The sequence below is a fragment of the Hyaena hyaena genome, unplaced genomic scaffold (genome assembly GCF_003009895.1).
Source record: "Hyaena hyaena isolate Hyena2069 unplaced genomic scaffold, ASM300989v1 scaffold_694, whole genome shotgun sequence".
In the NCBI taxonomy this organism is placed as follows: Eukaryota; Metazoa; Chordata; class Mammalia; order Carnivora; family Hyaenidae; genus Hyaena; species Hyaena hyaena.
Genome location: NW_024081327.1, coordinates 262,342 through 275,255, shown reverse-complemented (window position 1 = coordinate 275,255; position 12,914 = coordinate 262,342).

Here is a 12,914-nt window from a genome sequence, read left to right as displayed (position 1 = left end):
CAGAACATCACATAGATTAAGGATGAACCAAATCCAAATTCTTCATGAAGGCAGGCTAATTGACAAGGCTTGGGTCAGGTGCCTTTTCTTGGACCATCTAGCTGTGAGCAGAGTGACATAGTCATATTGGGGGAAAAACTGCTGCTGTGTACTATTGGAGCTACAATGTAAATGGTAGCATAAGAATAATATTGAAAATATTTAACAGTTGATATGAAAGGAGCATCAACCACTGAGAATGAACACTAGCCCTAAAGAATCAGTATAGTTGGACAAGGGCTTTCTAGCTGTATCAGCCTGGGATAGGGACAGAAGATGACCAGTTTCTAGAAAATGGGAAATAATCATGAGCTGGACAGTTAATCAAAGAGCGATATATTACAGAGTCTAAGTAAAGATAGTCAAGTCCATTTTAAAAAAGAAGTAGTAGTGTTCCTGGAAACTTTTAGCAATTAGAGTGAAATTTAAGTAGCATTTTGGTTTCTATTTGATTGTAGGAATAATTCGTAGAATTAAGTGTTAAGTGTTGTAAACAATAGAAGAAAAATATAGCACAGGACACTCCCTACTCTCTTCCACTCTGATTCAAGAAGGAAGACAGGGAAATTTTACAGAACCAGGCATTTAATTGCAAATTGCACACAGTGCGTCCCTGGGAGTCAGAAAAAGAAGACATCTTTGTGGGCCAGAGAAGTCGGGGATGCCTTCAGAGAGTAGCTGAGGATGATTCCTATGGCTTCTTTAAGCATAAAGATTTTCCAAATTTTATGGATTAATGAAGGGACCCACCATCTGGACTTTGAGGGATGTATGCAAAAGGTCCAAGCGAGCCGTATAGGTCAAAGATAGGAATATAAGAAACTTTGCTAAAGATTAAACACTACCCTTCTGAATGAAGTGCAGATACATGCTACAACATAGAGGAATCTTGAAAACATCATGCTAAGTGAAAGGAGCCAGGCACAAAAGCCACATATTAGATGACTCCCATTTACATGAAATATACAGAATAAGCAAATCCATGGAAGCAGATAATTTGCGGTTACCAGTGGCTGGAGGGAACAGAGAATGGGGAGTGACAGCTAATGAGTATGAGGTTTCTTCTGGGGATGATGAGAGTGTTCTGGAATTAGATAGTGGTCATGGTTGTACAACACTGTGAATACACTAAAAGCTAGTTAACTGCACATTTTAAACCAGTGAAATGTATGGTATGTGAATGATATCTCAATAAAAACATGAACGATAGGAAGAAAAACCACCAGCTTTCTGGTTAGAAATAACTTTGCTCTTAGCCCTCTTTACTTGTCCTACCTATACCTGTGCTGTGAATGTCTGTCTTTCCACTGGCAACTACCTACTTTATAATGCCAGACTGGAACCCTCCCCTGGGCTCCCATTGCAGCTGAACATCTTCCCTGAAGATCCCACAGATACTTCAAACCCAACATAAGGAAAATAAAATTGCAGTTTTGGATCCCACCCGCCTTTGCCTCCTGTACTTCCTCCCTTAATGACTATCCAGTCATTTAAGCCATCCATGTGTAGGTCATTCTTTATATTATTCATTCATTTATTCATTCGTTTTTGCTTATCTTTTCAGTTAATGTTTTTTTAAAGACCCACTATGTATCAGGCATGGTGCAATGTGCTGGAAACAGAGCTGAGATACAGGGAGCACATGGTTTCAGCCTCTGTAGAGGATACAGGCAAGACTATTTAATCAAGAATTCTGACACAGTGAGATGAGAACTATGACCTAGGTAATAGTGATCTGTACTTTCATGCAAGCACACAGCACCAGGATCCAACCTCCTACTTCCAGTTAGCCACCAAATGCTATTTTTGATTTTGCCTTTTAGATGCTTCTTAAATCTGGTGTTTGCTTTTCATCCACAACACCCTTGCCTTCCTTCAAACCTTCATCAGCTCATGCCTACCTGACTGCAACTGCTTCCTAATCAGTCTCCTTTCCCAGTTTCTCATGCCTCCAGATTTACTAGTCTCAATTCCTTCTCCCACATCACCTCCAGAAAGATCTTTCAAAAACAAAATATCTCAAGATTGTAAGTGTTTCTCTATTACCGTGACCCAATACACCTGGGGGCTATGCCATGCTCCCATCAGAACAAGAGCCCACAATAGCAGAGAAATTGATGACATGAAGGGAGTTTGCCCCCATCCCCAACTCTGGTGAGGAATCATTATGTAGCTCAAGTTCCTTCCTAGGACATGCATAGTCCTTTATTATGTGACCCCTGCTTCCTTCTCCCATGTCACCCCTTGCCATGGTTCCTCCCGTATGGTAGAATGGATTTTCTTTCTCCAATTTTCCCAGTTCCCATGGTCTACCTATCACCAAAGCTGAGACTGCTCCCCAAGGCAGAGAAATTGACAGACTTAATATAACAATTCAAAATTGCTTTGCTAGCAAATGGCTAAATGAGGCCACATGAAAGGTCTGAAGATCTTTCAGATATTTGACTCTGAGACCAGCTCTTGGGCTCTTTCCCCCACCCACTTGATTTGAAGCACCTGATCCAGTTCTGCAGAAGAGGTGGGTGGAACTGAGTGATTGACAGCCTCTCCAAGATTGACCCCAAGAAGAGATGGGATGCAGGCAGAGCAGGGACTGGAGGTAATGAAAAAGTTTAAATGTACCAAAGAAATAGGGCAGGAGAGAGGAGACGGACAGAGAGAGAGAGAGAGAGAGAGAGCCCAAAGGGGAGGAATGACTCTCCTGTCCTTGCTTACTTGGGGTACAGAGCACGTGGCCGCTGTGAATGCTGATACTAAGTCTTGGTGCTAGTTAGAGGAATGGATTGGGCAAGAGGAGCTGCTTCTGCCTATCTCTTCCCCTGAGGCTTTTATGAGTTGAAACATGCCATTGGAACCCAAAGTCAAGGGTTGCGCTTACTTTCTTTAATATTCTACACGTATGAGTTAGTGACTAGCAGGAAAACTCTTTGGTTATGGACTGTACCATCTCTTCCTTCCTTGTAAGCAGAAGTTGCATCCATATATGCCCTACACACTAGCCATCGTCATTCTCTTCAAGTGTGGTGCTGTACTGTGCCTCTCAGCTTTAGTACCTGCTATTCCCTCATGCTGGAATGCTTTCCTGTTCTCTAGTTTGCTTATTTAGACCTCATCCTTCATGACTTACTTTGAGCTTTTGCTGACCCTTCCAACACTAAAAGAACCAGGTGACTAAGGATCTAGGTGCTCCTCCCTTGTTTTTCCATAACGTCCATTACCCCTCTCTTACAGTCCTTATCACAGTGTATCATAATTATTTGTATAAATATGTCTTCGCCATTAGAAGGGAGGGTGGAGATTACATCAAGAGTATCTCTTTATCTTTAGGTCTTAGCAAAGTGCTCTTAGCACCTAGGTGGTCTTCAATAAATATTTTCCGGATAGATGAAAGAATTAATAATAGAACTACTACAGGGGCGCCTGGGTGGCTTAGTCGGTTAAGCGTCCAACTTTCGCTTGGGTCATGATCTCACGGTTTGTGGGTTCGAGCCCCGCGTCGGGCTCTGTGCTGACTGCCAGCTCAGAGCCTGGAGCCTGTTTCAGTCTGTGACTCCCTCTCTCTCTGACCCTCCTCTGCTCACGCTGTCTCTCTCTCTCTCTCCTAGAAATAAATAAAAATATTAAAAAAAATAATAGAACTACTACATATTGAATAATAGGCCCATGTTCCTATGTCTCCAGACTGAATCTTATTTAGTGGCCTCACAGCATCCAAATAAGATATTTCCCTTGTGATCTAAATGATTTGCTGGCCCCTTTGTCAAAAATGTAGAGGGATTAGGGCTAATTGGATTTGTCTAAAGAGGTAGAGAGAAGAGAGAGAGAGAGAGAGAGAAACTTAAAGTAGCCAGGCCTCATCCTGTTGCAAAGTTTACTGGCCTCAATCTTAATAAAATTAGTATCAGCCAGCACAGTTCTTTTCCAGCCCTGGTTTAAGAGAGGGGACAAGAGATGTTGAATGCACCATTGAAGAAGAGCATGGCAGGAAGGGAGATTAATCAGGTCCAAATGAGCCTGTCATGCCCATTAGTGGCTGTTAAGAGAAGGGGTACCTTGCCTATTTGCACTCAGTGTCCCCTCCAAGAACCTTGAGTTCTTGGAATCCAAGCATGCTGATTCTGACCTCCCTGCCACCTACCTCCCCAGCACCACTGACGATGGAGCGACTCTGACAGTTTATGGTTGCCTTGAGCAAGTTACTTCTTTTAACATCTATTTTTAAAAGAGAATAAAGATACTGTTGGTTGTTGTTATGAGCTCAGAAACATAGGGTACTCACAAAGCACCAACACATCACAATTGCTATAATTATTTTCATTATAGTTTTGTCCTGTAATAATCTTCAGTTAATTATAGTCCATTAGAATTATACTTATGTAGAGAATGGTGAACAACAGCCATTTGTTTATGTGTTTATTTTATTAAGGATATTTTGAAAAATGTTGAAAGTTATAAAAAGGAAAATCAAGTTCTCCTGGAATACCACCATCTAGAAAAAACTATTATGAGCACACAACTTTCTTTTTCTTTCTTTCTTTTTGTGATATGTATTTGTATTTTGTATTTTGTATTTTTTTAAGATTTTACTTTTAAGTAAACTCTACTCCCAACATGGGGCTTGAAGTTAAAGCCCCAAGATCAAGAGTTGCATGCTCTACTGACTGAGCCAGCCAGGCACCCCCATATATGTCTTTTTTTAATAATTGGATTACACTGCACAGTCTGCTCTGTTTTATTAAACCACAGAACTACATACTGCAAGTTTCTCTATGCCATGTGGTCTGTGTGATTTTTGAAGACTATATAGTACTCCGTGTTGAGCATGGATCATGGTTAATTTGGTCAGACCAGTCATCATATTTTACCCCAGAAACTATTTGCTTTGTAAGATTCCTGCTGAAACTTCCCATTGGCATTACCAGGATTCTAAGACTTCTGGTCAAAACACCCAGGGTGTTAGGTAATTGGAAACCCTCAGGAACATTTGGGGAGAAAGACACAATAAAATTTGGATCTCTATGTCCAGAGTGGTTCCTAAGTTCTTCCCTGGGTGTCTTCAGGGCTGAAGGATCATAGTCTAGTGAGAAGAGTAACTGGAGAAATCTAATTTAATTGGGAGGGAGAAGGATTTTACTTTATTTCTTTTAAGATTTTATTTTTAAGTCACCTCTACACCCAAAGTGGGGCTCACACTTACAACCCCAAGATCAAGGGTGGCATGCTGTACCGACCTAGCCAGCCAGGCACCCCAAGGATTTTACTTTAGTTTGAACTCTTCAGGATGCCGCCTCCATTAGGCTGAATTCCTGCAACTCAGTTTACTTCAGTTCAATTCAGTTTGATTTAAAAAAAAAAAAAAAAAAAAAAAAGAGTGGTCTATTTCTGTAGCATGTCCCGCTGGGGACCTAGAATTACCTTTGCTCATTCTTTTTCCTTCTTTTCCCCCCTCTCCCAGATGGGAAAACATGCTTCTCCTCAGTGGCCTTTTCCTGTCCTCATTGTTTCCACCCCTGGGGCATATTCTTTTCTCGTCCATTTCTAGATCATCTTACCATCCTCTAAGGGATCTGGAGTTAATGATCATGGACTCCTGGGCTAACTGGATTCCAAATATGCAGAGCATTCACATTATTTGTGACTATTCAGTGATATTTTTCTCCAGCACATACTATGTGCTAGGTCATCTGGGTGTGGCAACAAATAGCATGTACACAAACCTTGCTGCCTAGGAGCTTACAGTCCAATGGAGAAACCAAAGAAGTTCATAGGGAGTTACAAAGTGTGATGTAGTGATGTAAGAGAAAGAGAGGTCAGCTCAAGATTCTGTGTCTCAACAGACCAAAGGTCACTTTTGACCAAACGTATAACTTTAAACCCTGTTCAACATTCAGGTTGATGAGTTCATTCATATATATATATATATATATATATATATATATATATATATAAAGACTCCAATTTGTCTACTCCACTCCTAAGGTCTAGACTTGGGTATAGCCTTAGATCTCTTCTATTCTGAGAGGTCTTCCAGATGCCCACATGGATAGGTCAGTTCTAGCTCCCTAGCCTACCCCTAGGCAGTAAAAACAGACTAACTGAACATGAGGTGGCTTAAACTGGTCAATTGTTGCATGGATTTTTTTTTTCTTTTTGAAAATTTTAAAACCCTGAAGCCAAGCCAGAATCAAGCATGAATAATGCAATTGTTCGTCTTCTTGTTCAAGATTACCATTTTCATTTTTCCGTGCTCTTTAAAATAACTGAGACCCAAGATAAGTCTTTTTAGATAGACATCAACTAAAAGGCAATGGACAGAACATTCTGCCCCTGTAGGGGATTCTGGCCCTACCCCACCACTGTTTAACAGAGGATGGTCTGTGCCTTTGCTCATCAACCTAACTTAGATGATAGATGATAGACAGAAATGAGCTATAAGAGGTTGTATATTTCCCCTACCAATACACCAGTGGGGAATGTGGCAAAGGCCAGAGGTTCAAGTCTCAGTTTTCCATCCTGTGGGAATTCACATGTCTCTTCTTCACTAGTCCTAAAGCTGAGAAATTTCTCTCCTAAATCTTCCTTTAGAACACAGTCCAGATTGAATTGGTATTGGACAGACTGAAAAATATTTACTTCCCCAAATTTTTGACCTCAGTCTTAGAAGCTCAATTCCTCTGATTTTCCCCAGGGTCAGGGATTACCCATCCTCCACCGCCACTCCTAACCCCAGGATAAAATGACTAAGAATCAGGAGCAAAGGGAAGAAACATAACTATTAGGATGTTTCAAGATGTGGGCAACCAGGACTATTTACTCTGGGGCTTTTTATTCTTCTAAAGAATAAAGGCCTCATATTTTAAAATCCATACTTTTATTTACCATTAAATTACTATGATCTAATTATAAAGTGTATTCTCTAAATTTAAGTTTTATTTAGAATAAATGTTAAAATTAACACTTATATACATCAAATGTTGCTGAAATGTAGGAATTTATAGTGTTTGGGTAACTAGTTGGTCATTTTATCATTTATCCTTATAGTTTCCCATCTGAAGCTCTTCAATCAGGCGCAGGTAACCTCAGAGTAGGAGATCAAATGCAAGGCCACATAGCTTCACTCATGCCTAGGTTTGCAGAGGGCCCAGGAGCAATTGCTGCATTTTGTCTCTCTTGTTTACATGTGTTAATTGATTTGCTCCCTGAATTGTTAATTAATTGTTATCATTAAGAAATAAAATGGGGGAGGGGCGCCTGGGTGGCTTAGTCGGTTAAGCGTCCGACTTTCGCTTAGGTCGTGATCTCACGGTTCGTGGGTTCGAGCCCCGCGTCGGGCTCTGTGCTGACTGCCGGCTCAGAGCCTGGAGCCTGTTTCAGAGTCTGTGACTCCCTCTCTCTCTGACCCTCTCCTGCTCACGCTGTCTCTCTCTCTCTCTCCTAGAAATAAATAAAACATTAAAAAAAAAATTTAAAAAAAAGAAATAAAATGGGGGAAAATAGGAATAAACCACTCCAGACGAAATCAAATTAATGAACCCCTACCATTCCACTATTAAATAAGATGCCATAGACACACAATACAAGAAAACCATTACCATCATTCTTATTTTTATTTTTAGTTTGATTCGACCACAGCTCATTAGAATCCTGTGTGTGAAATTAGTATCATGTTTGCTTCTCCACTTGGCTGGCTGGCAGAGGGTCTGAATAGAAAAGTGAAGGGTGGATGTCTGTCTGATGATGAAATGCTAAGGAATGCATAGATTTGGCTTCAGAGTTAAAAATATAGATATTCAGGGCGCCTGGGTGGTTCAGTCAGCTAAGCATCTGACTTCAGCTCAGGTCATGATCTCACGATTCGTGAGTTTGAGCCCCGCATAGGAGTCTCTGCTGTCAGCGTGGAGCCTGCTTTGGATCCTCTGTCCGTCTCTCTCTCTGCCCCTCACCCTCCCTCTCAAAAATAAACTTTAAAAAATATATAGATATTCAAGTTTCTCCAAATTACTCCTATGCAGTATATCTTCTCTTCAAGTAGAAAGTATTGGAATAAGGATCCTATAAGCAGCCATTTACATTGCTTTTTTACCCACATTTATCAAGCCTTCATTGTGGGATAAGCACAATGTTGAGTGCTTAATGTGTGTTATTTCATTTAATCTTAGCAATAAATACATAAATTGGGTACAATTATTATTTCCATTTTACCCAGAAGAACCCTGAAGTGCACTACCAAATGCTCTAGATGATGGTAATGAGGTTTAGACTCAAGATGGTCTGACTTTCAAGCACATATTTTTCTTTTTATTAAAAGTATAATTGATGTATAACACTATATTAGTTTCAAGTGTTCAACATAATGCTTTAATATTTGTATAGACTGAAAAATAGTCACCAAAATAAGTCTAGTTTCCTCTATCACCATATAAAGTTGCTTAATAGGCAATACAATATTATTGACTATAGTCATCATGCTGTATATTACATCCTCATAACTTACTTATTTTATGATTGGAAGTTTCTACCTCTTGACCACTTTCTCCCATTTCACCCACCTCCCAACCCTCTTCCCTTTTTGCAACCACCAGTCTGTTCTCTGTACCTATGAATTTTTGTTTGTTTATTTGTTTTGTTTTTTAGATTCCACCTATATATGAAATCCTATGCCATTTTTCTTTTCTGCCTGACTTACCTCACTTATATATATTGTATATTTATATATATTACATCTTCTCTGTCCATTCATCCATTCATGGACACTTTGGTTGTTTCATATCTTGGCTATTGTGAATAATGCTCCAATGAACACAGGAGTACATATATCTTTTCTAATTAGTGTTTTCATTTTCTTTGGAGAAATACCCAGAAGTGGAATTGCTGGACCATAGGGTAGTTACACTTTTATTTTTTTGAGGAACCTCCAGATTATTTTCCATATTGGCTATACCAATTTACATTTCCACTAACAGTGCATGAGTGTTTCCCTTTTTCTACGTCCTCACCAACATTTCTTACTTCTTGTCTTTTTGCTAATAGGCATTCTGACAGATGTGACATGATATCTCATTGTGATTTTTATATGCATTTCCCTGATGATTACTGATCTTGAGCATCTTTTTATGTGCCTGTTGGCCATCTACATGTCTTCTTTGAAAAAATGCCTATTTGGATTCTCATTTTGAAGGCCCGCTTTTCAGTTGGATTATCTGGGTTTTTGATGTTGTTGTTATTGAGTTGTAGGAGTTCTTTATGTAGGTTGGATATTAACTTCTTATTGGATATATCCTTTGCAAATATCATCTCCATTCAGTAGGCTGCTTTTTTATTTTGTTAATGGTTTCTTCTGCTTTACAGAAGTTTTTAGTTTGATGTAGTCCCATTGGTTTATTTTTAGCTTTTGTTGCTTTGAAGTCAAATCCAAAAAAACACCACTGAGACCATGCTAAGGAGCTTACCATTTATGTTTTTTATTTTTAGTAGTTTTGTGATTTCTGGTCTTATAGTCAAGTATTTAATCCATTTGGAGTTAATTTTTGTGTATGGTGTAGGATAGTGGTCCACAGTGCACAATGCTTTTCCTTTTTTCTTCCAAGATAGTGAAAAAATGCCCTCAGTTTTCTCATGAGATGTTGAAAGAAAACAATAACAACTAGTGCTTTTAAACAACACTGTTTCCTGTATGAGTTTTCATGAGTAGGCCTTTTAGGATAGACCAGTATAAACCAACATAGATGTTCCAGCAAATAGTTTAACTATATCATACTTCCATTTCTCCATGTCACTGTAAGGATAACAATTCTTATGCCCTTCCTATGTCTCATAAAATGTATGAAGTTTAGGGGCACCTATGTGTCTCAGTTGGTTAAGCGTCTGACTTTGGCTAGGTCATGATCTCATGGATTGTGAGTTAGAGCCCCGCGTCAGGCTCTGTGCTGACAACTCCGAGCCTGGAATCTGCTTTGGATTCTGTGTCTCCCTCTCTCTGCCCCTCCCCTATTCATGCATTGTCTCTGTCTCTGTCTCTCTCAAAAATAAATAAGCATAAAAATTTTTCAAAAAAATATATGAAGTTAGGGATATTATGCCATCACATGCACTTTGAGCTTCTTGAAAAAACAATGCTATGTAAACACACCATGAAAGTAATAGAAAACAGTGTCAGTGTGGTATGTATACAACATAAAATGGAATAAATTATTTTGTTAGTGTTTGGGACAAAAATAACTCCTTAGTCTTGCATATCTATTTGTTAATTATGCTGTATACTGGCTGTGTCTGTGGTTTTCAAGGGCAATCTGAAAGGGAAATGTGTCTGATAGAATGTTGATTGGGATAGCAGTTTGGCATTCTCATTTTAGAGGAGATTCTGCAATATCACAAATCTTACCTGTTTCCAGCTTTTGGAAAAACCCTAGGTCAAAATTTTGTTGCCAGATGAAAGTGTTACTTGGAGAAAGTTTGGCTGTGAATTTCTATATACTAAAGGCCATCCTTACTATCCCTTTTGAAAGATCCAGGAGTCTTTTATTAATTCAAAAATAGTAAGGTCACTTTAGGACTCTTTTTTCCAGAGTTACCAAAATATCACTGGCACTGCCCAAACTGAAGTGGGCCATCATCTCAGAATAAAAAATGGAAGAAGCTAGTGTGAGATCCAAGTAGTTTTAAAAGGCATGAAGGATGTGAATGTACTTAAGACTACTGAACTGTACATTTGAAAAATGGTTAAGGTGGCAAATTTTATATTATGCTTACTTTAACACAATTAAAACTTTTTTCAAAAGGTTAAGATGGTAACATTTATGTTACATGTACTTTGCCACACTTAAAAGCTCCACTTATAAACAGAACCCTCTGCCCACAGATAAAAATGCTTGACACCCATTGCACTTTATGTTGCACTTTGATGCCTGCCCCCGAGATTAAGCTTCATGGGAAAGGAACATTTACCATTTTCTTACCGTGACATTGAGAAAGGCTTAAAGGACTTGTTGTTGCAAAAGAACCCTTCTCCACGCTCCAGGTGGAGGGAAAAGAAAAGCTGCAAGAATAATCAACATGCATTTCACAGACTCATCAGCTCTCACTGACAGCTGTCTTTGGTTGGGTTGAGCCTGCGGTTGGCCCTTCATATTTGCTGACCTGTATGTAATTTTTTTTCTAAAGTGGCAGAGAGAAGAAAAAAAGGGACTTTTTATGTCTTCGCAATCAGCTCTGCTGTACATTTATGATCTCTGGCCAAAAAATAAATGCCTGTTAATATTGAAGACTTGTGTTTTCGTAAATACAGAAGAATTCCCTGACATCTTTGGGGGTGAAGCAGAGATGGCAAGGGCAAATCTGCCAAAGGCCTACTGTCACATTTCCACCAGTATCTATATGTGCTGGGCCTGTGATACTGTGGGAAGAGCAGTGGCCCTGAAGATCAGGCCCTTTACTCTTTCCTAGTCCTGACTCTGCTTCAAACCTGGCCATTTAACTGCTGAGTCTAAACGTCTTCATTTATGAAATTCAAATAACCCCTGTTGGAAAACCTACTATCTTTGCCTCATGATATTTTGCTGAAGATAAAGACAATAATGGATTTTAAAGTGTTTTGAAAAGTGAAAACACTGTACAAATGTGAGGTGTTTTTTTAAACATGCCACTGAAGCAGGGTGGTATAACGGCAAAGTGCCAGGTATCAACAAACCAGAGTTAGGCCTGATTGTCTCAGAAAAAGTAATGATATGGGGTGCCTGAGTGGCTTAGTGGGACTCTTGATTTTGGCTCAGGTCATGATCTCAGGGTCATGAGATTGAGCCCGCGTTAAGCTCAGTGCAGAGCGTGGAGCCTGTTTGGGATTCCTTCTCCTCCCCATCTTGTGTTCTCTCTCTCAAAATATATAAATTAAAAAAAAAAAAAAAAAAGGAATGACATGAATCAAATGAACCTCCTCCAGTACCATTGGTTTAGGCCATCTTCTCAGGGTTTTTCTTTTTTCCAGATCATGGACAGCACTTTTTAATAGCAAAGTCAACTTGATTTGTTAATTTGTTAATTGGTACTCCTACATCTTATCTTCTTCTTTTTTTCTTTTCTTCCTCTTTTTTCTTTTTTTGAGAGAGAGAGAGAGCACGATCAGGGGAGGAGGGCAGAGGGAGGAAGGGGGCAGAGAGAGAGAGAGACAGAGACAGAGAGAGAAAGAATCCTAAGCAGGCTTCACGTCAGCCGGGAGCCTTCTGCAGGGCTCCTGGAATCATGAGCTGAGCCAAAATCAAGAGTCTGATACTCAACCGACTGAACCACCCAGGAGCCCCCCAGTGCTCCCACATCTTAAGGGTACCTCTGCCATGGTAAAATAGAGACACTGTGGGTGAGGAGAGCACGTCTGGGAGGAGGTGTGGAATTTCCTCCCCTGCCCTGGACCCTTATATGTGTTGATACTGCAGTCTGGCTAGTGAGCTGTGGATTGAGGATATGGGGATATAGAAGTGGGTTCCTACCATGTCACCGTAAGAAGTTTGTGTAGTGCATAATCACGGCAGAGTACTTCACGGGTGATATCTCGGGGGTGTGAAAATGTGTGTCTACAAGGGCTCTCCTTGGTGTGTTATAACCTGACTTCATAGACAGAATGACCCTGAATGTGCAGCAGATACGGGTGGTTGAGACGCCAGAATCTGAATCTGTCTTGAGACTAAAGAAGTTTGTTGTTGTTGCCGTCCCCATTCTCCAAAAACATCCCCCCCCCCCCCAAGTTTTAAGCAAAAACCAGAAAACCCTCAGAAATGGCCTCCTGGAGTGGGTTCTTGAAGCGGTTAACTTGTCTCTTTCTCAAGCCCTCGGGTCTGTCCAGCTGAATGGGGTCTGCGCGGGTCTGACCCCGGGGTGGAAGGAAG